Source organism: Camelus ferus, chromosome 13 (genome assembly GCF_009834535.1).
Source record: "Camelus ferus isolate YT-003-E chromosome 13, BCGSAC_Cfer_1.0, whole genome shotgun sequence".
Lineage (NCBI taxonomy): Eukaryota > Metazoa > Chordata > Mammalia > Artiodactyla > Camelidae > Camelus > Camelus ferus.
In genome coordinates, this window is record NC_045708.1 from 40697464 (window position 1) to 40725462 (window position 27999).

At 46.0% G+C, this 27999-nt stretch overlaps 1 long non-coding RNA gene and 1 pseudogene across 1 annotated transcript; one reads left to right on the plus strand and one right to left on the minus strand.

Moving 5' to 3' along the window:
• Positions 1-2853: 2853 nt before the first annotated feature.
• Positions 2854-27896, minus strand: LOC116668018. The gene is made up of 3 exons (XR_004325054.1): positions 27884-27896; positions 13425-13430; positions 2854-2966 (listed from the first exon to the last, which is right to left on the minus strand). It is a non-coding gene; the product is annotated as an uncharacterized LOC116668018 (long non-coding RNA).
• On the plus strand, positions 21143-21666 carry LOC102507841 (annotated as a pseudogene).
• Positions 27897-27999: the final 103 nt, after the last annotated feature.

The following is a 27999-nucleotide window of genomic DNA, read 5'->3' on the forward strand; positions in this document are numbered from 1 at the left end:
GGGCACATCTGAGCATTAAGTCTGAGGCCAGTGTGGGCAGGAGAGCGTCGGGGAAGGGGCTGAGTGGGAGCAGACGCAGTGGAAGATGGGGTGTGAGAGTATGTGGAGCCTGCAAGGGCGGAGTCAGGACTGAGCCCTTCCCTTTCTGTGAGATAGGAATCTGCTGGAAGTTTCCGAACAACAATATGAGATCGACTGATGTGTGTTTGAAAAGCCTAGGTTTAGCTGTGGTGCTGGGAAACCCGTCAGGGGAGCGAGAACAGAAGCAGACAGAGGCCCATGCACGTGATCACCTAGTGGAGAAGTGATGGAGGCTCAGTGCAGAGTGCTGGCGGCTGTGGGCTAAGAGGTGGACAAAGTTGGAATACATTTTGCAAGCACTTGCTGACAGATTAAGTTTGGGGATAAGAAAAAGAGGACACAGGAAAGGCAGGACGCTTTTTGGAATGAGCAACCAGATGGACGGGGTCGCTGGGTTTTTCTCCCCAGCTTTACTGAGACATAATTGACATACAACACTGTGTACGTTTAAGGTGCACAACACGATGATCTGATACACAACATCTATTGAGAAATGATTACCACAACAGGGTTACTTAACACCGTCATCACCTCACATAATTACCCTTTTTTGTGTGTGACAAGAACATGTAAGATCTATTCTCTTAGCAACTTTCAAGTCTATAATACAATATTGTTAACTGAAGTTGCCATGATGTACGTTGGATCCCCAGAAATCATCCATCTTGTGGCTGGAACATTGCACCCTTTATCCAACATCTCCCATTCTCCCCCTCCCAATCCCTGGCAACCGCGTAGCATGACACGCTCAAGGCCCATCTGTATGGTCACAAACGGCGGGATTTCCTTCTTTCTCATGGTTGAATAAAAAGCCACTGTATATATAGCTTATCTTTTTTTATCCATTCGTCTGTAGATGAACATTTAAGTCATTTCTATATCTTGAATAATGCTTCAGAGAACATGGGAGAGCAGATATCTCTTCAGGATTTTGTTTTCATTTCTTTGGATATATACCCAGAAGGAGAATCACTGGATCATATGGTAGTTCTATCCTTAATTTGGGGGGGGGGGGACCTCTGTACTGTTTTCTGTTGTAGCTATGCCCATTTACATTGCCACCAACAATGTGCAAGGGCTCCCTTTTCTCCACACCCTCACCAGCCCTCGTTGCTGTCTGTTGTTTTGATAGTAGCCATCCTAATACATGTGGGGTGGTATCTTGCTGTGGAATACTATGAGAGAAATAGATCTTGTGGGAGAACAAGGGGGACTGGGGAGTTCAGTCATGGGAAACCGAAGTCTGAGATACTTTTATCATCCAGATGAGATGCCAAGTTGGCAGTTAGAAAGAAGAATCTGGAGTCCCCCAAGAAGTCAGAGCTGGGAACATCAGTTTGGGACATACCAACATAATGATAGTATTTCAACCCATGAGACTGGGTGACCTCATCAAGGAGGGGAATGGATAAAAACAGATAAGAGACTAGGGCCGGGGGCTGGACCTGATATGAAGAGGTCCAAGAGTTTACAAGGAACCAATGCAAAGAAAGAGCAGCCAGAGAGCTAGGAGGAAAACTGAGGGGTGGGAGTGGGAGGTGGGGCAGGCAGTGTATAGCCAAGTGATGAAGAGATCAACTATGCCAGCTGTTGGGCCGAATACAATGAGGACAGACAAGCGACCATCAGTTTGAACAATGTAGAAATTGGTTTTGTGGACAAGAAAAGGTTTTGTGAATAATGGGGCGAAAGCTTGATTGGGGGAAGGTTCTAGAGAGAATGGGAGGAGGGGAACTGGTGATATAGATGAGGTTTCCATGCGTCTTTGCCTGTGGCAATTCCAGTCTGCACCTGCAGACCAGTGTTGTGTCCAGTGAGAAGTGTCCCAGTCTGCGTGGTAATTTACATAACAATCCTAAGCACAGACAACTCTGTCTCGGTATCTATTATCATACTGTACCCATTCGTCCATGTAACAGTGCACTTTGCCCTTTCTGACTTTCCTGATGTAAATGAGTGTCAAATCTTTCCTGGTCCAGAGAGCAAAGACCTAGAGAAGTCTCCCTAAGGTGATCATTGTCAAGATGGTCCTTGTGGTCACACAAAGGGAACGGGGCCCTACCCTCAACGGTTTTAATTTAATTGATCTGAGGTACAGCCTGGGCTTGTATCTCCTCCTGGAGATTCTAACGTGTAGCCATGGGTGGGGACCACTGCCCTGCTTAATGGAGAAGCAAGCAGGTGAGTCTCATGGAGGTGACTATATAACCTGCAGCCATCTCTCCAGAACCTTCCTCCCTGCCCATCGCCTGGTCAGTGCTCTGTTCTCAGGGTCATTTTCTCTACCTTGGACTATTGACGTTGCTCTCCAGACAGTCTCTCTGCCTCTGGGTTCACCTCCTCTAATTCGCTTTCTCTTGTATTACCAACTTACTCCCCTGAACGGACTCTGTTCTTCCTTTAAAAACTTCTGATGTGGCTTTATTGACTTCAGGTTAAAGTTCAAATTTCTTAAAATGTAAGCCAACGTCATGTGAGTCCTCAAGAGTTCTACTGTGCGTGACAAAAGAGTGAATGGGCTCAGACCACTGGCGAAAACAGAGATGGACACAGACAAGGAGTGACAGAACCAACAATATGGGCCCAAATGGGCAGCTTTTCAAGTCCCGTCAGAACTCTAGGGCTGTATGAATCTCTGATTGTAAGAAATTTCCAACTTGACACATTCTTGAGCACATTTTGCTCGTGCACACCTCCCCCAGACACGCGTCGGGGTACAGAGAAGAGAGGAAAAGCAGAGCATGAGATCTCTCACCTCTCACTCGGGCTCACTGTCTTTACCCCAGTTCCGCGGGGAAATTGCATTCGTTCCTCCAACAAGCCGTGTTCTGTCACCTCCAGGGTTTAGCACATATTACATCCTCCTCCTGGACGATTCTTCATCTCTCATCTTCAAGTAGCTAATTTCTACTCATCCCTTGGATCTCAGCTGCATGGTAAGTTCCCCTGACAAGGTCTCCCCGACACCTGTCACCCTCTGCTGCTCCAACCCCACCAACTGGGGTGAGGGCGTTTTTGCAGCATCCCGCACCACCCTGTGCTCTCCTCGCTGCGGCCCTTCTCACACCGTACTGTAATTGTTGCTTTACACGTCTGTCTTCCCAACTAGACTGCCAAGGCCATATCCGTCTGCTCAAGGCTCAATCCTTCTTTGTCGAAGGAACACTAATATGAATTCAATCTGAAGTCCCTGCAGAAATACCTTTAAAAAGCACTAAAAAGCTCACAGGTGCAGAACCCTCCTTTGAAATCTGACAGCCCCAAGGATGTCCCACCTAACCCTGGCTTGGCTTTGCCCCACCCCCTTGGTGGACATGTGCTTCACATCGGCCCCAGGGCCTGTGACTTATGATTCATGCTGAAAGCACATTTGAAACCCACATCTTTATAGCTCTTTTCTGAGAAAATTACCCAATCTGGCCGTCCTTCTGGCCCCAAGGCCATTTGACAGATCCCAATGAGCCAGGCCAGATGGGAGGTGGGGGATGAACTCCACCATCAGATTGTCCAATGCCTGAAAAATGTTGGCTTTGGAATGATGCAGGTCCTCTCTTGTGTATTGCCTAGAATCAGAGGAAGGTGCTCTCCGCCAGGCCAAGGCAGTGAGGTCTTTGTGTTCCTGGCTGAGGCCCCCAAGGCAGCTCTGTCTCTGCAGCAGAGCTCCCTGCCAGGTGGGGTGTCACAGCTGTGGAATCAGAGAAGTTGTGCAAGAGGAGAAAAAAAGTTTTCCAACTCAGCGAAAGAACAAGCCTTGGAGAGAGAGCTCGGGGACAGCGGGAGTCCAAAGCAAGGCCAGGAATCATGAAATAAGGTCCACGTGGCAAGAACTAAGGATCTTAGCAACTGCAAGATTTAGAGGGAAGTGAACAAGCAGAAGCTAGGGGGAGGAATGCAAGCCATCAGGAACACACAAGGAAGTCCAGTGCTTTCTTACAGCCTGACATTTGCTGCAAACCTTTCTCTAGCGTCAAGTTGTATATTAATTTCCTCCCCTAGCATCTAGGCAGCCTTGGCACTTAACACAACGCCCTTGATCTGCACAACTAGCTTAGCTTCTATTATTATTGCCATTTTAATGAGGAAATTGAATTTCAATGAGGTTCACACATGATCAAGGCAAGCCTTATGCCCAGCTCCTGTCTGATCCACAGGCCCGTGTTCTGGATTGAAGCCCACCCCAAACCACCTTATGCACTGGGCAACCCCGAGCAAAGTCATTCTCTCTTTTCATGTCTATAAAATGAGGATGGAATAGACACTGAGATAATCTGTAGGAAATGATTTCCTCATCAACCGGGAAGCATTATGCAAATTTGAGATCCATGGATTTGTTTATTTGCTTGTTTTTTCACACTCTATTTCACTTTGCACTGAGGCCTGCATGAGACTACACGCAGTGAAATAGCGCAAGTCAGTCATCAGAACAGCAGTGCGCAAGAGATTAAATTCTCCTCTTGACGACTCTTGATGGAGGAAGACTCTGCAGGCACAAAAAAAACCTATGGACTCCAATCTCACATTCACAGAAATTCACGGCAAACCCTTCCTGCCCTAGGGCAAAGCTGAATGCAGTTTAAGCAATGAATAAAGCACAGTCCCTGTCCCCAGGATCTCAGCATCTAGAAGAGATGACAGAGGAATCAATGTGCTCAGCACTACGGGAAAGAAAACCACAGCGACGTGCAGGCGTGGGGGAGTGACAGAAGACACTTCACCCGGGAAAGCGCTCCTGGAGGGAGGCGCTTCTGAGCTGTATCCTGAAAAGGCGGACTGGAGTCTACCAGGCAAACCCTGGGCGTGAACGAGGAGCCAGACACTCACACGCAGGGATGGGAGCGTGGGTGGGTTGGCTGGGCTGTGGAGCTGCAAGTCACTGGCCTGGCTGAAGCTTCGAGTTGTAGGGGAGAGTAGGATGTGCATGATGAAGCTCCCAGAGCGAAAATAACTTCCCTGGCTCTGCTCGCGCGTGTCCTCACTCCAGAGCACAGTGAAACACCAGGGAGGCTTCTGGAGCCTTCTAGAGCCTTCTGCCTCATGCAGATCCATCAGCTTCTCTAATCGCTCTGATAGGTAAACTAGGCCTCAGCCACCTCTTACCTAAACCACATCTCTCTTCCCTTAGAAGCAAAGACAAGCTGAGGGATGTGTCAATCTCCCTCAGCCGAGTGTGTGACAGTCCAGGTCCAAAGCCTGTCATGGCTGCTTCCTTGCTATGCAACATTAGGCGCATCGTTTATCTTCTTATGTCTCAGTTTCCTCATCTGTGAAAAGGGTCAATAACAGCACCTGCCACATAGGGTTTGTGTGAGAATTAAATGAGATAAAACACAAAAAGAATAAAGAGCAATGCCTCACACAGAGCAATGATCCAATAAGCGTTCCTTATTATCATTAGTATGATAATTGCCTGCAGCATCAACTTCTACAATTCCAGCCACTTTATTTTTTATTTTTTTTTATTGGAGTATGGTTGATTTACGATGTTTCAGGCATGCATTAAGGTGATTCAGTTATACATTTTTTCAGATTCTTTTTTATTATAGGTTATCACAAGGTATTGAATATAGTTCCCTGTGCTGTACAGTAGGTCCTTGTTGTTTATCTGTTTTATATATAGTAGTCTGTATCTGTTAATCTCAAATTCCAAATTTATCCCTCTCCCCTCTTTCCCCTTTGGTAACTGTAAGTTTGTTTTCTATGTCTGTGAGTCTGTTTCTGGTTTGTAAATAAGTTCGTTTGTATCTTTTTTTTTTTTTTTTTTTTTTTTTTAGATTCCACATGTAAGTGATACCATGTGATATTTGTCTTCTTCTGTCTGACTTGCTTCACTTAGTATGATCATCTCTGGGTCCATCCACATTGCTGCAAATGGCATTATTTCATTCCTTTTTATGCCAGCCACTTTATTTTTTATTTCAGCTATTTCCAACGACTAGGGAAATGTGCATAAAGAGTGAGAATGAGAGAAAAATACACGTAAGAATCATTGATTAATATGGGGAAAGAACACAAAAACCCAGACCATAAAGTCTCACGTGGCTGCTATGGTTTAGTTTCAAGTTTGACATCCAGTTTCCTGGCAACCGAAGCAAAAAGGAGAACCGATCCATAATTACTTTCCCAGGACAGTTCCAAAAGAATTTCTTCCACCAGCTTCACAGGGAGGCACAACGTGATGTGCTGAACGTGTTCGCCATGGGGTCTGGCGTGGTCTGTCTGAGCTGCCCTGAGAAAGTAGCACAGACCGGGTGCCTTAAACAGCAGAAATGTATTAAGATTTATATTCTCACAGTCCTGGAGGCTAGAAGTCCGAGCTCAAGGTGTCAGTAGGGCCGTTTTTCTGAGGCCTCTCTCCTTGGCTTATAGATGGCTGTCTTCTACCTTGTCTTCACGTGGTCCTTCCTGTGTGTCTGTGTCCTAATCTGCTCTACTTATAAAAACACCAGTCATCCAGGCCGAGAGCCCGCCCACATGATCTCATTTTACCTTAGTTCCCTCTCTAAAGGCCCTATTTCTAAACACAGACACATTCAGAGGTCCTGGGGGTTAGGAGTTCAACATATAAATCTTGGGGGGATGCAGTTCAGCCCATAACAGCATCCCTGAAGCAGAGGCAGGGATGAAGGAACCCAGCTTGATTCTACAAATCTCCCTGACAGTGCAGTCCTCTGACCTTCTGATGGTCTAGCTGATTCCAGAAGAGAACCCAGGGCATCCGGAGAGGTGGATGGACTGTTTACATTCCAAAGATTGGGGTTGGGGGGGTAGAGTGCATGCTTAGCATGCATGAGGTCCTGGGTTCAATCCCCAGTTCCTCCTCCAAAAATAAACAAACAAATAAACTTAACTACCCAAAGATTTGGGGGTGAAGATCACATAAAGAGTGAGCCAGTTCTAGGAGGTGAGGGTGGGGTAAGAGAAACAGAGACCCAAATTTCCACTGTGAGCCTGGAGTGTGTTCAGTCTTGGGTGCTGGGTAAGGAACCTTTAAAAGGGTAACGTTTTTTAGCATACTGCTCTAGCAGGGGTATATGGCTAAGATAATGGGGAAAGTGGTTAAGAGTGGATTGTAACAACCTAGGTCAAGGATGCAGGTCTGGGCCATGGGCCACGTCATTGGAGACAGATGCCAGGAGATGGGTCCGCCTCGTGCAACCCAATTCACAGTTCCAGTTCAGAAAAGGTCTCCACTGGGTTGATAGTTGAAGAGGGGTGGAGAAGATGGCAACTGGGACAGGCTCGGGGAAGAGGATTCACATTTTCAGTCAGAAAGAATCTATGTTAAAGCCTCTGGAATAAGAGAGCTCGCCTGATCTACTCTGTGTTGTTGTGGGCCCTGCCCTCCTTAATTTTTATAAGAGATAAGAATAGTGACTAACTCTGTGTCCGGTGCAGAGATGCTCAGTGAGGGGCACAAGGTACGTAGGACCTTAAAAGCAGAGACCTTTTTCCAGCTGGAGGCAGGAGAAACGTGGCAGAAGGAAGGGTCAGACAGAAGATTTGGAGTGTAAGGACTTGACACGTTGCTTATTTTGAAAATGGAGGCAGGGGGCAGTGACACAAGGACTCCAAGTGGCCCCTAGAAGCTGAGAATGACTCCCAGCGAACAGTCAGAAAGGAAACGGCAGCCCCAGTCCTCCAGCCACAGGGAACTGAATTCTGTCAGCAGCTTGAAAGAGCTTGGAACGAGATCCCTCTCCTGTGGCTCCAGAAAAGAAGATAGCATGACCAGCCCCTTGATTTCCGCCTTGGGAAGCCCGGAGCAGAGCACCAACTGGGCCAGGCTATGCTCTTTTGAAATAATAAATGGGGATTACTTTTAAGGCACTAAATATTCAGTAATAGAAAATGGAAAATCCTCAACAGCCTTGTAAAGAGAGAGTCACTCTAATTCCCATTTTGCTGATGAGAAACTGAGGCAAAGAGTAGTTGGACTCATTCAAGGTCACACCATGAGCAGGTAGCAGAGCGACTTGATCCAGTCTGATGCACGAGCCTTTGTTCCTAGAGACAGCCCCTGGTGCATAGTAGGTACTCAGTAAATATCTGTGAGATAAATGGATGGAGGGAGAGATGGATGAGTAGAGGGAAATGGTGGGTGTGAAGATGATGAGGACATAAAAAGCACGGTCACTTGTGTTACATTAAGCAGATCTAAATCTGCCATTTCAAGAATAGTCTGAGACACTCAAAAGGTACAAGCTCCCAGTCACGAGATAAGTCAGTACTAGGCATGTAATGTGCATGGTAAGTATCATTAACCCTGCTGTGTGTTACACATGAAAGTTGTTAAGAGAGTAAATCCTGGGTTCTCATCCAAAGAAAGAACAATTTTTTTCTATTTCTCTAATTTTGTATCTACAAGAGATGATGGCTATTCACTAAACTCATTGTGATGATCACTTACGATGTATATAAATCATATTATTATACTGTACACCTTAAACTTATTCAGTGCTGTATGTCAATGACATCTCAATAAAGCTAGAAGGAAAAAAAAAAGACATTTAAAAAAAAGAAAGTAGCCTGGGGAATAAAAGGCAATTTGTCAATGTGAGGAAAGAACGCTGGACCAGGAGGCCTATATTCCATGCCTGGTTTTCCAATTTATCGTCCACGTGACTTAGGCCAATCTCTGCACTGCTCCGAACCTCAGTTTCCTTGTCTATTAAATGGAGATGATAAACCCAGTATGGTTTCCCCATTACAGGCACCATGAAGCTCCCATGGGATAAGGAGCTGGAAAAGTCGTTTGTAAACCACGCTCTACCATCCATTCATCCATCTGGTCATTAACACATACCTGAGTGCCCACCCTGTGTGAGACGTGCTGGGGGTGCAGCAGTGAGTGGGGCAGAGCCTGTCCTAAAGGTCACCAGCCTTGTCATGGCCACATGGGCAAAAAATGTTCTTGGAAAACTAGATGAGATGTGCTCAAGGTCAAATTAGACCAAAAGAATAGTGTGATCAACTCCACATGGTGTGTATGTGCTGGGCTGCTGGCGGGGGAGGAGGGGTCCAGGAAGACTTCCCAGCAGAGGTTACATTTGGGCCACTTCCTGAAGAAGTAGGAGTTGGCTAAGTGTATGTGGGAAGGGAGGACCTTTCAGCCAAAAGGAACAGCCTTTCAAAGCCATCTGTGTCCTGTTCAGAAAGCCACCAAGAACTCTGTGGGGTCATTAAGGATGGTCCCGGGTGTCCCCTCCTCCTTTCCTTCCAGCACGTGTCAGGCCAGCAGTGCCCTGCCTCTCGGAAGTTAGATGGGGCCTGGGACTGGTGTTGGCTGATGAAATGTGAGAAGTGACTGCTGTCATTTCTGTAAGCCACATATGTGATTTTAAATTTTCTAGTAACCACATTAGCCACATACTTAAAAAAAAAAGAGAGAAACAGATGAAATTACTTCTAATAATATATTTAACATTTGAACCTAATATATTCAAATATTATCATTTGCCATGTAATCAATATAAAAATATTAGTGACATAGTTTATATTCTTTTTCACACGACGTGTCTGAGTTGTGACAAGTGTGTACTTTACGCTTACAGAACATCTCAGCTTGGGACTAGACCCTTTTCAAATGCTCAGTAGCTACATGTGGCTGGTAGCTGTCCTACTGGGCAGCGCTGGGGTAACTGGAGAGGCTCCACGACCCTCGGCTGGAGAGTGAGACATGGAGCAGGGGCCTGGCGAACACTCAGTGAACAGGGAGCGTAATCGGGACACGAGCCATTGATTCCGTAAGCCACAGAGATTGTCTGTTACTGGAACACAATTTTAACCAGCTCAAGCTTCGTGTTGCTAGAGTATAAAGCAAAACCAAAGGAGGCTAGAAAGTGAGGCAGGAGTCAGTGAACCAAAGGCCTTTTATGAGATACTCAGGCCTTTGAATTTTATCCTGAAGGAAAGGTAACAGATCTTCCAACACCATTCAGATCTGCTGGGCTGTACTGGAGAGAGGGGATGTCAACAGGGGGCTGGTGCAACATCCCGGCAGTGAGGCCTGGTCCTGGGACAGATGAAAGCTCAAACAGAAGGACACAATATGCTGCCTCCATCGACCTACCAACAGAGCAGCTGACTCCAGGTCAGGTACAAGGGGAGTTTCCTGGCCCACCAGTGAGGGCACCATCAGCCTGGACTCCTACACTCTGCTGGGGCTTCAGCTTCATCACGTAGCCGATGGCTGGGAGGAATTATTCCACAGCTCCGTCCTGGTGGAAGGCTTTGCCCTGATGAAGGATTGTGGATCTGTTTCAGGGTCATTTTTCACACGTCAAGGTCATTTTTTCCTTATTTTCCTTCTCGCCCAGGCCAGACTTCAAAACCTCCAGCTTTTCAAAGCACTCCAGCTGAGGTGAGGTTATTTCCTGACTGTACTTTTTTCCCCACAAATGATACACTATAAAGAAGAGATAAAGGGGGGGGGAAGCAGTGATTGGATAATTCTGCACCACCTACAGAGAGGGAAACTGGGACTAGGGTAAATAGGGAAGCCATGCAAATAGATTGGTGTTGATTTGAAGTCAGCGCATCAAAATACATTCTGTAGATCCAAACTATTGGATTTTGAGAATTCCACTTGTTTATCTTTTTAAGCAGGGGTCGGGGCACACAATTTGAGCCTGCATTACCATAAAGAACTTTTTTTTTTTTGAGTGCAGGTTTGTAGATGGTGAGTTTGCTCAATTTTCATTTGTCACAAAATATCATTATTTCACCTTCATTCTTTTTTTTTTTTTTTTTTTTTTGGAGGGGCTGAGGGGCAGATAATTAGGTTCATTTACTTTTTAAAGGAGGTACTGGGGTTTGAAGCCAGGACCTCGTGCGTGCTACGCATGCGCTCTGCCACTGAGCTACACCCTCCCCGCACCATAAAGAACTCTTTAGGAAACATGTTGGTAAAATGAGAGTCAGCCGTGAGAAAGATTCGTTTAAAAACGACTTTAAGCCCTTTCCCTGAGACTTTTCTACAGGAGAATGTCTGTCACAGTGGTTTTCAGGCTGTTCAATCAGCCCCGGCCGTCCCAGTAGGAGGCAGAGCCCTCTCACAGGCACCTAGGCGTCAGAGATTATTTGTTAACTGCTATGCAATGAAGTCTGAGTTCTGCTTCATCCACCACTAACTTGCTGTGTGATCTCAGGCAAATTGAGTACCTTCCTAAGCCTTGGTTTCCCCACTGATAAATTGAGGGCAATGATCCCTACCAGCCAGAGCGGTTGTGAGGACTGAGTGGAACATCTGGCATGTTGGCTGATGTTCCATCAAACTCAGTTCTTTACCCGAGTAAAGAAGTACCTGGGCTTGGGGCCGATGGACTTAGGCTAGACATCCTGCTCTGTCCCTCCCTCATCACACAGCCTTGGATAACTCACGCACATCATTGTCTATATTCTATAAAATGGGATGACAGAACTTTTCCAATTAAACCGCATAATTACCTGGCATTCAGTTTTGTTTTCATCCTCTAGAAAGCTGTCAGAGGCAAGGATTAAAGTGCTGGTACTTCAAGCTGGAGGTGCAACCAAGTGAGGCCAAGGTGAAGAAGAAAAGCAGGAGTGAATAGAGGAAATTTATAAACTCATGCAACGGGTAGGTTGCTCTGATACCACCAAAGAGATGTTCAGCCTGCAAATGCACATTCATTTATTCAGCTTCTGTGACTTTCCAGAGCAGTTCCGAGCAGACCCGCAACTCAGCATGCCGCAGAAGGGAGGGAGGAGAGAAATGGATCCGCCTTGCTTCTCCTGGTCTCCTTTTCCCATTGATCAAGGTTTACCCCATGGGGATCTAACTCCCCACACCTCTGAGTCATATCACTTGGCCCCTCAATAGCTGATCAGGAAGCACTTCATCTGTCCCAGGGCAAAGGTACATCCGCGTGGTCAGCTTGGCCTGGAGGCCATGTAGACCGGGAAGGCCTGGGCCTTCTGACCCAAGAGAGCTCAGTGAGCTGTCACCACGGTGGCCCCAGAACACCCCAGCCCCTTCGTGCTGTGCTCTACCCCTGGGCAGGGGAGGACGTGGCATCAGTGGCACAGAGTGGGAGTTAGATTCAAATTTTTAAGACATTTTGAAAGCTTAAATGTGACCTGTCCACTTTAGAAATGAGGAATTGGAGGCCCAGCGAGGGAACTGGACTTCCCTAAGTCACACAGCTGCCACTGTCCAAGTCCCTTAGACCTGAGCTCCTCCAGCTCTGTGTTCCTCAATCTGCCTGGCAGTCTTGTTGAAAGGAGATTCTGCTCCAGTTGGCCTGAGCTGAGACAGAGGCGGGGGGACCTGTGGACTGCGTTTTGTGTAGCAGGGCTTCAAACTGCCAAGAGCCACCTTGGAAATCCACACTGAGCACCACGTAAATGAGACTTCAGTACGTTTCCTTCTTAATCCAGAATGGTCCCCTGTGCCCATCACTTGCTTAATGTATATAAAACAGATAAACGACAAGTTCATACTGCATAGCACAGGGAACTATATTCAATATCTTGTAGTAACTTACGGTGAAAAAGAATATGAAAACGAATATATGTATGTTCATGTATGGCTGAAGCATTGTGCTGTACACCGGAAATTGACACAACACTGTAAACTGACTATACTTCAATTAAAATATATATACATATATATAAAGACAGTTTAATGCTCCACTCTTCTTTCTTGGCTAAGATTTTGACTACCCTCTATCACTTAAGCGATGTCGCATGAAGCCGTGCTGAGTACACACGCCCCCTGTACAACTTGGGCCCAGAATCCTCCATCCGCAGGCGCTCCTTGGGGGCAGTGCCTCTAATGGGCTCCACCCAGCTTCTTTTGTGTGCAGATCAAACCGATGAGAGCCCAAGTGTTCTAAGCACTCTCCACTGTGCCTCCCAGCCTTAATTCTAAGGTTTAATGAGGCCGAAGGGGATTTGCAGGGCACAAGAATATTTTTGTGCTGGAACACATACTTGTTCTCAAAAAAAAAAAAAAAAAAACACACAAAGCTTACATTCAAACAGGAATACTCTGGTTTCCTAAAAATCACAACCAAAATAGACTTTCTTTCCTGTTTACTCTACATATGAATCAGATTGTGTTTCAGAATTACTGGATGAATGACCAGAAACAGATCTGAAAGTATTTACTAAATGCCTACCATTCTCATTAGTGGAGCAGAGAGCACAGAATGGGCTAGAAGTAGCTGTGAAAGAGAAACTGAGTCACTGAGGGGGAAACGGAAGGAGAAAGAAGTGCTGGGTGTGGGCTGGGGGGCCGTGGGGATTAGATCTCCCAAGCTCTTTGTTCACTGTGACCTAGAGCGGACGGCTTCACAGAGGCCGGGCTGCTTCATGGCTGAGACGCAGAGCTCTGTAGTCCAACCACATCATTCAGACTTAATTACACACTTATTATATGTGTGATCTGGAGCAAGTTATTAAGCTTCTTGGTTCCTTGGTTTCCCCAGCTGTAACCTAGGAATAATAGTCCCCATCTCGTAGAGTTGGTCTAAGGGTTAAATGAGTTAATCATTTGGCCATAAGCCATTTAAATTTTTCCCACCCCAGAATAAGCACCCAACAAACGTTAGCCAGCATGATGCCTGCTGGAACTGCACCGCTTTGTCTCCCACTCAAGAAATCACATTGGAACGCGAGCAAGAGTGGAAAGAGAAAGGAAGTCAGTAAATTTGAGGAGACTGAAATCACAGCAAACAACTTTTCCAGCCACATAGGAATATATTACAGATACAGCAAATAAGTGTTTAAGCTAAGTTTATCAGGAACCAAGATTTTTAGTGTATGAGAAAGAGAGACAAGTATTAAAGTCAATAAAGTTGAACTTTATATTACTGTATTCAGACTGTCAGTGATTAGCTTGAATTCATGATTTTTTAAAATAGATATTTTCTAGCTCTCCCCACTAAAAGGGCCCAGAAGCAACCACAGTCTCATGGCAGTGAGCACCCCTAGCATCCAAAGTGTGTCTTATAAAGACCACTCCCCTCCAGAAGACACAGGGACTCCTCTGAGACGTGGATAACAATTACGATCTGGAGCAAAAATTGTCCAGGGACTTCTTGTACCAGAATGTAGGGAAACTATCACAGAGTCCTGAGGATGTGATGAAACGAATCATGGCCAATGTCTTGGAATATGCTGTGTATAAAACCCATGTGCTCAAAATGATACCCAATTGAAAAACAACCTTAGCACTCACAGTGTTCACCATTAGTGGTAACTGGGCACCAACTCCTAAATGAACATCAGCCATCAAAGGGACAGAACCATTGATCCTGCCTCTCCTCAATGAAAAATGTCTGGGGGTAATCAGATACTCATGGTGTGTGAGCATAAAGGGTCCTTACAGAAGGATCCCAGCCAAAAAATGTGAAAGGATGACAGAATTAGAAGGGCCCGTCTTCAACCCCTAACAAAATAGTTGATTCAAGCAAAGATTGTCTGTGGTTGAAACCATTAGATGAAAGTTTCAAGGAAAATTTGGAATGGAGATATCAGACGGTCGCCATCCAAAACCCTTGATTTAAATTAGCATCGTTGAAATGGTACAATCAGAGTTTCTAGGCCTTCTAATGTGATGCAGCATGAGGTACACAGCACCAACAACAAAACACCCTTGAAGAAAAACTTGGACTTGACTCCATCAAGACTTTAGAACTGGCTTCTAGCCTACCGTAAATAGAAAGGGTAGAGAAACCAGTTCAATGACACCACAAGGGAGCAAACAAAATCAGAATGTGGGCTTTTTTTTATAAGACCTGGTTTCTTCAGTGAGAAAAAAACGGCAGAAAAAGGGAGGGATCAGGGAAAGGGGCCAGGGAAGAAGGGCTGCTCTAGATCATGAGAGACTTAGGAAACACAACTGAACGCAGAATGTATGGATTTTATTTAGATCTTAATGTAAACAAAAGTAACATAACGTTCTTGAGATAATTGCAGAAATTTGAATACGATCCAAAGGCATTATAATGAATTTCTTTAGGTACAATGATAGCCCCATGGTTAGCTCAGAAAATGCCCATACTCCTGTAATAGGTACCCTGCACTATTCATAAGTGAAATGACATGAGGTCTGGGATTTGAAAAAGCAAACAACTGGGTGGAGTTGGTACAGGGGAGGGGATGAAGCAAGAGAGGTGAAGTCCTGGTACCTAGAACACACTGGTTATACGGAGCTCATTACGCTGCTTTACTGTATTATGCTACACTATTATTGTAGCATTATTATTATAGCCTCACCACTTTTATGTAGGGAAAAGTTTTGTAATAAAAATATTTTTAAATACCATGGGAAAAAAATCTAGAATCAGACTTTATATACATTTTGTTAAAAATATTTCCATTCTTTTTTTTTTTTTAAACTAATAGCCAAAAATTTCCCTGTTCCATCACCCATCACCGTGCCTGGGTATCACACCTGTCACCACTCAGGCTGCATGTACGTCACCCCTCAACTGGTTTCTTCAGTAAGAAAAATGGCATAAAAAGGGAGGGATCAGCGTAGTGTTTGAAAAAAACTGGTTCGATCAGTTGGAGTGAAATGAGGATGTTCGTCTGTCACCCACCAGACTGTGGCTTGGAAGAGGAGCTGCGCCTTGCTCAACACCGAACCCCCAGCACTGGTACACAGCCAGTGCTCAGAGAAGACCCACATAATTAGTGGATACTCACAGGAGTCAACCAGAGATTGTTTAAGAGGCTGATCCTGGACATTAACAGTAGAAGTTCCAATGCAGAAAGTCTGTGTGGGGTCTGGGAAACCTTCATTTTTAGTAAGTTTTCCAGTGATTCTCAGGCACACGGTTTGGAGCCCACGCCTTGAGAAGCACGTATTTATCTGGCCTCTATTAAATAGTCGTGTGGGACAGCTTTCTAGGGGAGCGCGGGAATACGCAACGTCAATAAACAAATGGATGCAGTTTCTTGCACGTATGCAGTCACACTCATGGGCTTCAGAGGCTCTGAGTCCTGAGGTTAAGTGACGAGAAGGGCTGAGGAGTAAACGCCAAGGGAGCAGAGCAGCTTCAAGGGCAGCTTTTGACTTCAATTTCAATTTTATTTAAATGGAAACTTCTGCGGGAGTCAAAAGCAAAGCTTCTTGATATCGGACAGAGCGGCCGTGGATAAATACAAATCCGAGCTTGCCAGCCGGCTTTGTGAGAGGGATAAGGAGCATAGGGCACTAACTAGCGTGAATGCACAAGGCACGTGCTTATCATAAGACTTAAATCAATACGGGCTTCCTCAGAGTCCAGCTTATAAAACGTCTCATTCACTCCCATCAGCCCCACAGGGATCTATTTGAATCTGCCAGCTCATTGGTTGCAGTAATACTATTTCCACACAATTGCCCAGCCTGTGCCAATATATTGTTAGTGGTGGGTAGTTAGTTTCCTCGTGAGACTAGAAGTGCCCATGACATCTCTATCCAAAAGCGAATAAATAAAATCTAGGGAAAAACTAAGAGCAAAACTTTAAAATACCTCCACTGGCAACAAGTTGAAACCTAAAAGAAGAAATGTAATGACTAGTAGTGTTAAAATATGCAAAAACTGGGCTTTACCAATTATACAACAGAATAACGTGTCACCTTGTTTGCTAGGTCTGTTAAAAGGCAGATATACCCACATACTCTCCAACTTACTATCTTCCCTACAGTAGTAGAAAGAAGAAAATGACCCTTGAAATACGATTTCTTGAGTCTCACTGTCCTTATCTAATGGGCAAAATAATAGGTCCTGCCATGAAGAGTTGTGCAGGGTCTCCAGGTATGGCTGTGCGGGAGAAAACTAAATGAGATTGTTTGCTCATCAGACTATTTATTGACTGACTACCGTGTTGCAGTGAAAGACTGTGCATATATGTAAAGCTCTTTACGCCATGCTTAGCACATAGTATATGCACAAAAAACTGGTGGCTATTATTATTATTATTAAGCCCAGATGTAATGACCCTGTTTATCCATCCTGCATCTAGAAACAGAAACTGCACCTGCTTTTAAAGTCTCAACAATAGGAGGTCCTGTGCTGGGCTGCTAGAGTTAGCATATCGTAAACGTCTTCAGAGCTCTTTCCTTAGCGAGTGTCATTGAGAGTTCTAGCCAGAGACAGACTCTCAGGGTGGTGTCCACTGCCAGACTTCTAAGGACAATCAAGTGTCTGCAAAATCAAGTTACGATTAAGTCCCTGACTGGATCAGCTTTCATAGAAATTCCTCACTTCTCAGCTTCTAAACCCTGTTAGCCTGTAACACACAATCTAGCACTTAATTTTTTACCATCTTGGAGTAGAAAGAACATTTAAAATTAAATTAAAAGGTATTAACTGAGAGCCTCGGCTTTTTAGAGTCAGACAGTCCTATGTTCAAACCCCTAATTTTCTGACCTTGGGATGTTATTTTGTTCCCTCAAAAGTTCAGTGCAGTACAGTGATGATTTAATGAGATGGTTATGTACCTCACAGGAACTCACTAAATGGTAGTGGTCAAAAGAAGTAACTGCTCACTGGTTCACAGCCGGTTGTTAGAAGGTCCTCCACGAATTGAGCCAGAAATTTCCTTCCTCTAACTCTGTTCTTCCCAGTGGTCTTAAGTCTGCCCCTTGAAGGAGCACACAGACAGTTTACTTCCTATCTGTCTCTAGGAACATGCTTCAGACAGTTGGAGATAGCAATGATGTCTCCCTAGGGTCACCAACCATCCTGGTTTGCCCAGGACTCAGGCATTTCCTGGGATACAGGACTTTCAGTGCTAAATTTGGGAAAGATCCAGATAAACCAAGATGGCTGGTCATCCTGTCTCCCTCTCTGTTCTCCTTCAGCCTAAAATATCCCCGTGATCTTCAAACATTGCTTTTTGTTAGATGCAGGATGGATACCCAGGACTACATGCATGGTCCCATCAGCATCCTTTCCTCCCTCCTTATTGGCATTATCCTTTTGTCAGTGTTCTTCTCAGTGTGTAGCACAGAAACATTTATGCTGCAGCACAGACGTGGAAGATTTTCTCTTGTGATATGTGACATCAACTCTTCCTTTATCTTCCCCATTTCAGGTGCAGAGATCCTTCTCCTACGTTCACCGGTCAGCATGTGCATGGCCCCTGTGTTTCTCTATTCTTGTTGTCTGCACTCCGACTTTTATTTCTCTCTGCCCGGTAGGCTCTCATTCGAATGTGGGAAAGATTAAACGAGGGTTTACGTCACTGCCAGTCACGTAGTTGTTTTTACGCATGTCTTTTTCAATTTGCATAAATGGTATTATGCTATAAACTTCATTTTCTTTTTTTTTAAACTATAGTCTATTGTTAAGATCTGTCCATATCACCATTTGGACATCTATTTCCTTGACTGCAAGTGCTGCATAGGATTCCTGAGTCTACAGCCAGTTCACTTTCTAAATCCATCCCCTCAACAATGGTAAACAGGGGACCTCCTCCCCCCCAGCTGCTACCTGTCACATTCTGATGAACATCCTCATTCACATCCCCTTTATGAGAAATTCTCCTAGATCAGTTTCCCTTGCCAGATGCTCCTGGAACTAGTTTAGCCAAAAGGGGATCTAATAGACAGAATTCTTATTTTTAAACGGTTGGAAGAAAAGCAGGATTTAGGCTGAACTTCCAAGAACGACCCCTGGAACTACACAGCAGGACTGGCCCACCAGGGAGCAACGGGGCCGGGGGAAACCAACACCGCCTCCCTGAAGCCAGGATGCCCATGGCCCAGCTTCTCGATATTCACCACGTTATGACCGGATATCAGGACCTCTGCTACATCTTCTGAAAAATAAACTGCCAAGATCTACAGGTCTTCGTGACCACACACCCCAAATAACAGACAGCAGAAATAAGACCTCTGCCTCATGATAACAACTTCCACCTTCCGAATATCACATCCATCCATTGCCTAGAGGATGCTAGGTCATTCATGGAACCTGGACAATAAGGGCATCTGGAAAGTATCCATTTTTACCTCTCTAACCCCCAGAGTCAGGAAGGCTCATTTTAAGTGAGGCAGAAGGAAGCCGGAGGAACCAGTCTACGGAATTTGCCACAAACCAAGAGCATGACTGTTGGGTCATGGGCATATACAAACTTAACTTGTTTAAGTCATGCCAGATTGTGCCACAGAATGACTACCTCAGTCTGCACGCCCACCAGCTATGCATGAGGGGTCCCAAGCCCCCTTCCCTGACGCTTGGCGTTACATAGCTAAAAAATGTTTGTCAACCTAGTGTCGATGCCAAAGTCAAAAGCACATTTTTAGCATCCCACTACTGTATTGGAGCTGATTGAAACTGATTTCGAACAATTTTTCCTGTTGTTTCTGACATGAGCTGCCACCAAACTAATTTTCCTTAAGCCAGTATTTCCATTATACAGGGAAACTTAAATTCTGGACTTGATATTTATCTTTTAAAAATTTCAGTAGCTAGTATTAGCCCAGGGCCCTGGTCTGCCAAGATGACTTTAAAATCTTTTTACTGTTGTCTATTTTTTAATGGCCCCTTTCAACTTTGAGAGAGTCAAAGGGAAGGGACAGGGTGTCAGTCTTCGATCTGACACATGAGAAGCTCAGAGAAGCTAAGTAACTTGCTCAGAGCCACCCAGTGGTAAGTGGAAGAGGCTTGCTTTGAACCAGGCACACCTGAAAGCAAAGCCTTTCACACGCAGGGTCATGTCATGCTTTGCAAAATCACCCAGCCCATGGGGTATCCGAGGATGAATCCAGACTCCTGGTTTAACAATTTAAAACATTATTTTCAAAATTACAATAGTCCCTTTTCTGGCCTTTATAAATAAATTCTAATGAAAAGACACCAAATTTAACCTAATGGAAAATTTTCAAAACCGTAAAAGATATTATTGCCAAAATGAGTTTCTGATTTTAAATGGTTCACAAGGAGGAAAATGTGTTTTTCTGTGACCTCCACACTTTTGCACCTGCTGTTCACTGGAAATCTCCTTTCTCCATCTGGACAACTCTTGCTCGTCCTCGACACCCAATTCAAGGTGATCCCTACTGTTTTGTCTGCTCTGATCCCTTCAGAGAGAGATTTAAATCTAGGCACCTTGATTCCAGAACCCACCCTATTCACTCTTACATGCAAAAATTAGTGTGGGGAGAAACACAAAAACAAACCCACAATATGATGGGTTTCACCTTATAAAAGAGGTAACAGAAAGGCACAAAGGGCACAGAGAGGAAGAAGCACCTGATTCAGCTGAGAGAGTCATGGGAGATTTTCAGAGGAAGTGACTGTAGTGAACTGAGTCTTGAAGGAGCAGTGGGATTTGCCAGGTGGACAAGGAGGAGAGGGAATTTCAAGCAGAGAGAACAGCAAAGGCAGGGAGGAGTGAAAGAGCATCTTCCCCCTACAGGCAAAATGATACGCTCTTCCCCCTCCCGCAAACAGCAGTCAATTAAAGGGCCGTTTTTAAATAGCTGCGGATCTTAGAAATTATCTTTGTAGTCAATTTTTATCTTACCCTTAAAGATTAAAAAAAAAAAAAAACTAGCTTGTTATCACTAATAAATCAATGGTAGAGCCAAGTCCTCTGAGGACAAGAATTGCCTGGGGCTCTTGTTATAAAACATAGCTTCCTGGACCCCCTGGAGCTTCTTAATTCAATGGGTCTGCAATGAAGCCAGAAACTTGTAATACTTAACAAGTGCCACCAGGAGATTCCCATCAACAGGGAAGTTGGGCGAACACTGGCCTAGCGCGGGCCCTGACGTTCAGCACTCCTCCAACAGCTCTTTGCAGAGGAGTAAACTCCAGCACGGCAGTCTTCCTGGTCAGTTAGTAATTAAATCATGTGAGCCACTGTCCTGGATAACTCGAGAATATATTTCATTATAGAATGTGACCATGAGCAATGTACTCAGTGGTCCCGCAGATCTGTCTCTTGCTTCAACAGTGTTTGGATGAAACAGACCCAGGGACACCACTTCCTCCTTTATTTCCAGTTGCAACTTTCAGAACTAGCCACTCTGCTACTCTCAGCCTCCGGGACCAGCAAACACTATTTTTTGAGCTTAGCTCCTTATTGCCAATCAACCATGAGCTCCCAGATCCGTCAGCATTACTCCGCGGAGGTGCAGGCTGCTGTGACCTGTCTGGTCAACATACACCGGGGGTCTCCTACACCTACCTCTCTCTGGGCTTCTGTTTCCACCGCGAGGACGTGACTCTGAAGAGCGTGGGCCATTTTTTCCAAGAATTGGCCGAGGAGAAGTGTCAGGGTACCCAGCATCTCTTGAAAATGCAAAACCAGTGCAGTGGCCACATCCTCTTCCAGGACAGGCAGAAGCCTTCCCGAGAGGAGTGGGGTAAAACCCATCACATTCTGGAAGCCTCTGCTCATGGAGAAGAACCTGAACCAGGCCCCTTTGGATCTGCCTGCCCTGGGTTCTGCCCGTGCTGACCCCCAGCCCTGTGACTTCCGGGAGAGGCACTTCCTGCATGAGCAGGTGAAACGCAACAAGAAGATGGCAACCACCTGACTCACCTCCACAGGCTGCCTGGTGCCCGGGCTGGGCGGGGCGAGTATCTCTTGGAAAGGCTCACCCTCAAGCATGACTAGGAGCCTCTGGAACTTAAAGGCCTTTGAAAAGCCCCTGTGGTGTCCAGGCTTCTACCTGAAGCCTCTCTCTGCTGCCACGAGGCAGCTTTTTAACCACCCTGGAGCCCTCACCCCAGCCTTGGACCAAATGGAAACAATAAAGTTTTTTGCAGAAAAAAACTAACAGGACATTGGCAACCTTGTACCACATTTCTCTTTATAATCCCAGTGCCTGACACTCTTCCTGCAGGGTCTCGTCCAGTCCCCGCAACAGTCCTGCCAGGTGGATATTTGTCTACATTGTGCACATTTGGAAACCGAAACCCAGGAGCTTTGGGAAACTTGTAGGTCATGCAGCTCATCGCAAGCAGCCAAATTGGAATTTGAAGCCAAATCCGTCCGAATCCAGACCCATGTTCTTCCCATTAATCTGGCTTCTGGAAGGGTCTATGGCAGATTCTGTTCTCACAAAGTCAAGCTATACAAACATCTAGCCATAATTGAAGTCTGCGTGACTTCACTCAGAATCTCCCCACTTTAGGTTGACCTTTCACTGACCTCTCCTCCCCCAGCCCACCTGCTTCACCCCAAGAAGCCATCCTGTTTTCTCCTGGCCACTCTGCTGCAATTTTCCACCCGGATTATTTGTGTCTATAACAAGCAAGGCCACACCAACGTCTGGCATGAAAAGAAGCGTGAGCCTTCATTCCTGAGGTAATGAGACCTTTTTTTTCCAAGTTCCTTCCTCCAAAGTTCATGAACTTAATAAAAAATAAAATAAGACCAGCTCTATTACAGCCCAGACCTCTGCTGCAGGAAGCCAGGGCTGCCTGAGTAAAGGCAGTGCCCGGATGAAAAAAAATGTATTCAGTGATCAGAACTGTCTTCATCTTCTATTGACCCAATGTAGAGAAAGACGCAGCGGGAGGCACCCCAGCCTGTATCTGAGATCTCTGCTTCCACACTGCAGGTGACATGTCACACGGGCAAAGTGGACCTTAGCATAGAGATGTTTGTGGTACTCTCTCCCCCTTGGAAATAGAGCTTTGGTGAAGGCTGATACTCAAGCCTTCAAAGTGATTGGAGACTTGCATTCATCCAATCCCCACACAGAATAGTGGAAAAGACCCAGGAGATGAGGGGAAGGAGTTACCCCAGGGTCTGTTTCTCCTTGGCCTCTTGCCCTTCAACACCAGTAGCCATTGCCATGTGCTTCCACAACTGCCCAGTAATGGCCCCACACTGGGCCTTGACATCACTCCAGATGGTTCTTCTGAGACTCTTAAAGTCCACTGTCCCCCATAACTACCCCCACCTCCCAGCAGCTCACCTGCCTCACTTCTGCTCTAATGCCTCATGAACCCTCCAGGAACTTGTGAAGAACTTGTGCCGGACGTTTGGAGCAGAGAAAAGTTTATTGCAGGGCTGAGCAAGGAGAACAGGTGGTTCTTGCTCAAAAATCCCCTGAATTCTCTAAAGAGTTTCAGCAAAGCCTTCCTAAAGGCCAGGTGAAGGAGGAGGTCGCGGGTGTGTGATCAGCTCGTGCACAGATCTCTGACTGGTTGATGGTGATCAACCCCTAGACAACAGAAGGTCTGGGGGCTGCATGCTCATGATCATCAAGTAATTTCTTCCATTTGATGGTGGTTTTAGCATCTGAAAAACTCAGGAAATGTGCATCAGGGACTACTATCCAGGTGCTTCAGAGAGGAGCTAAAGCAGAGGATACGGGGGAGGGGTCTGTCCCGGGAAGGCCTTGTAGGGTCGTGCTGTGCAGGTCACTCACCTTCTCTGCTTTGGCTGCCGAGCTGCTGGGGAGGTTTCCCTAATGATGCTGAATTGCACCCAAAAGGAATTAACCGACTCTGCCTTTGCTAGTTTCTACATCACAGGGCTACAACGAGAAATAGAGGAGGAAAAGAATCTAAATTCCCTAATATACTGTGTCATAAGTAGGTGTTCAGTAGATAACTACCCCCCACCACCCACCCAGTGTTTGAATTCCAGCGGCCCATTCAGTTGCTGCGTGCTCTGAGCCACAGACCCCTCGTCAGGAAACTGGAGGCAGAAAAGTAGGTGCAGAGAGGATTCAGACACACATATGCAAATGGCCATTCCATTGTGCCTCCCCTAAATGGAAGCGGTCTGTTGCAGGGAAATGGGGCAGGAGAGGATGGCCAGGTCCCAGGTCCCAGGCGAGTCCCCGGATGCACCCCATCCAATAGGGATCCTTGGCTTCACGCAGGGAAGAATTCAAGAGCGAGCCATAGTAGAGTGAAAGTGAGTTTATTCCGGGAGACACACACTGCATAGAGTGCAGGCCACCTCAGAAGGTGAGAGAGAGGCAGCAGGTCAGAGGTGGCCCCAGAGGATGGAGTCAACTAGGAAACTGAGAACAGCCACAAGGTGTGGGGAGGTTGTCAGTTTTTATGGGCTCGGTAATTTCATATGCTAATAAGTGGGAGGATTATTCCAATTATTTGGGGAAAGGGCAGGGATTCCCAGGAATTAGGCCATTGCCCACTTTTTGGCCTTTTATAACCAGCCGTGGAACTGTCATGGCACCTGTGGGTGTGTTACTCGGCATATTAATGTATGACAGTGAGCGTATAATGAGGCTCGTGTCTACTGGAAGTCGAATCTTCCACCATCCTGGGCCTCGCTGGTTCTAACCGATTTATGTCCTATCCTCAGTGGCTGAGTCATTCTTTTAGTGGCTGTGCCCTGCCCGTTCCCTGCTGTCTCACGTCTGCGCTCTGGACCCCACACCATTGCCTGAGTACTAGGTGGTTTCTCATCGGCAGTGTTGCCTGCTGCATCAGAAGAACACTGCAGCTGACATGTTTAAGACCTGTTAGGCTCCTAGAACCTGTGCTGTTCCCTCCTAATTCTCAGTGAAGACCATGGCAAAGATTGTAAAGAGATACAGAAAACAAACTCTCAGGAGCCCCCGCGGCCCAGGAGGTTTGGGGCAAGGAAAGTGTAACAACGCAGCGCCTGGAGCTCAGCGCTCCCAGGCCCTCAGCCCCAATCCCAGATGCGGTGGGCAGCGATGATGAGGAGTGGGTTGCATTTCCCATGAATTAAGCCATCAGGCGGGAGAACAATGTCGTCATTGATGGGGAAAGGTCGCTGAAATTCCAAGGACACTTGAGGCCTTTCACTGGGCTGAGACAGAGATGCCTAATGTTAATCCTACGTAATATGAGTCTCTGACAACCCACTTTCTAATGGGCCTGCTGGCAGCTCAATTGACCATTCACTGTGATTCAGTGCATCCTCAAGGAAGTGGTTGGGGCGGGTGGGGGGGACCTCTCATTTTTTTTTAATCTGTGGTCCAAAGCTCCCCCAGAATATATTAGCACAAGCCCTTCTAATTCTTGGAGGAAAAGTTGCTTTGCTCCATTCAAGGCTTACTTAATTTGGGGAAGTGGAGGGGGTCCAACCTCCAAGCACAGTGAAATCAATGTTCTTTCATTTATTAAACACACATTAATGGGGCACAGAATGTAACGAACACATAGGCTATTTCTGCTGCCTTCCTTTTGGTGGTTTCTGGCCGGTGACCTTGGCTCTGAGGCCCATCTCTTTACCCTGGTACTTGAGAGTTCATTCCTTTATTTAACAAATACTTAATGTGTGCTCCCTTCTTCCCGACACCATAGGAAGGGACAAAATGGCCAACAAGACAGAGACATTCTCTCCCCTTCCACGGTTTATCAACTAACTAGAAAGTCAAACCATGCCTTTATTCATTACAATTGGGTGGAATGGGTGTTATGTGAGGGGAAGTTCAGGATCCTCTGAGCACACACAGCAGGGCTTCTGAAAGGTGGGGAAGGAACTGACAAAAAATTGGTGTTTCAGCTGAGCCTGGACAGAGGCTAAGGGTGAGCCCAGGGAAGGGGAGCAGGAACAAGGGGCACAAAGGGAGGGCACTGGACCTGGCCGGTGGGGAGGAGGGAGTGTAAGAGGCGAGGTGTGGCTGGCACAGAGCCAGCGTGTACGGGGGGGGGCTGCCTCATCCACTCACCCCAGCTTTCTAATCAGCTGCACAACATCTCCAGACCTTCTTCAGCTTAGGCTTTGCAACCTTCGGTCCTCACTGAGAGCCCAGCCCCCAGAGTCCCAGGCGAGGCCCAGCTTCCCAGTGGAAGGGAATTCAGATCACCTCCCCTCACATCTCCAGGGTCTGGGGACCATGATCAGAAGAACCAACGTGAAGTGAGGAGACGCAGGGCGTCCACTGAGTGGGACCTGTGGTATAGTGTTTAGGACGCAGCGAGCTCAGTCTCCCCACTCCTTTTCTTTGTCTTGGATGGCCAGGAAATGACATTCAAGAGATCAGGGCACTGGAAGTGAATGCTCTGTCTTCCTAAATGAGTTCTCATCTCCTGGCTTGGATTAAACTCTGTCCCAGAAATGAGAATTTCTGCAGATAAAACTTAGAGGAAACGTGGAGAACAAGAACAGAGTTGAAGGATAGCGGTGTGGCCAGCATGATTTTTATGTTCAACAATCAGAAAAAAGTAGACACAGTAAACGTCAGTGGTGGTCTTGACACGGAGACCAAGCCGGGATGGAGCAGGTGATCAAAGAGGCGGCCCTGGGATATCAGAGAAGGAAGCAGTGGGGGCCGGGAGGGCAAGCTCGCTCAGCTAGCTGCCTTTTCCTCGATAATTAGGAGTTGGCAGTTGAGCGGAGGTCCATAGTTTCTCTGGGATTCAACAGAACACATGCCAAGCCCTTCCTCAGCAATCCCTTAAGATACCAAACGTACACTAAACGTGGTGTGTCTGCAGAGTCAAGGCCAGAGTGTATGAGAGCCTAGAAGAGTCACCGACCCCGGCCTGCGGCGGGTCTGCAAGGCCCTGGGAGAGGGCCACCTGAGCAGAAGTAGCTCACATCTGCACACGACGGGTATGGGGACTGAAGCGCGCCGTGCAGCATGGTGTGAACTCTGCAGCCAAACTGCCAGCAACTAGCCATGCAGCCCCAGGCAAGCTTCCCTGACTCGCTGTGCCTCAGTTTCTTCATCCGCAAAATGAGAGTAATAATAGTACTTAGCTCACAAGCATGATGTGAAAATTTAAGAGTCAGTATATGCAAAAAAGTACTTACAGCAATACCAGTATGTGGTAGGTGCTACATAAATGTTAGGAGATGTGTGGTTAAGTATTTTTTTAATTAATAGACTTTCATTTTTAAGCAGTTTAAGGTTTACAGAAAAATTAGGCAGAAAGTACAGAGAGTTCCCAAAACCCCTCCCTTCCACACACAATTACCCCTACTGATGGCATCTTGCATTAAGGTGGTAGATTTGCTACAACTGATGATTCAATATTGACACATCATTATTAACTAAAATCCAGAGTTTACATGAGGGTTCACTCTTTGTGTTGTACATTCTATGGGGTTTTTTTTCTTTTTCTTTTTTAATTAAAGTGCAGTTGAGTTATAATGTTAGTTTCAGGCGTAAGTACGCCAAAGTGAATAAGTCAGACAAAGACAAATATCACATGGGTTTTGACAAGTGCGTAATGCCAGGTATCAGCCATTGCAGAACCGTACCGAATGGTGTCACTGCCCAAAGCATCCTCTGTGCTCTGTTTGTTCCCTCTCCACCCACCCAGCTCCATACAACTCCATATCCCCTGGCAACTACTGCTTTGGGGTTTTTTTTTACTATCTCCTTAATTTTACCTTTTGTAGAATGTCATAAGGTTGGACTCATACAGTATATAGCCTTTTCACACTGGCTTCTTTCTCTTGGCAATACGCATTTACATTTTCTCCATGTCTTTTCTTTGATGAAGTTTTAATGAGGGGTGGGTATATTCATGGCAAGTTAAATGACAATACACGGGGAGCTGAATAAAGGGTCCTTCCCTTGTCACTCTCTAGAAAGTTCTGTTAATACTTGCCTTTGGAAGTCTGCTGTTCCATCCTCCAGTGAAGTCCCACCACTGAGGCTTCTTGCCTCTATTTAAGTGACTCCTTCAAAATCTAAGTGCTCCTGGGAGGTCACATTTTAAATGTCTCAGACCTAGAAACATAGCATCATTCAGCTCACGGGGGCCTCAGCATCAGATGTCCCCGTAACCTTATTCTATTAATGGGGGTCAGAAGGAGAGGTGACTTACTGCAGAGGACACAGTCCAAAACAAGGGACCTGTCACTCATCTAGGAAGTCACTTGTCACTCATTCACACAGGTTTGGATAGGTAGGTGCAGTAACCACACAGTCTGAATAGAAAATATTAAAATGCAAGTTTCAACAAAAAGATCTTTTGAATTTCTTCCGGGAACTTATACAGGTACAATCACTTATTTCACGCATAATCTTTATCAATA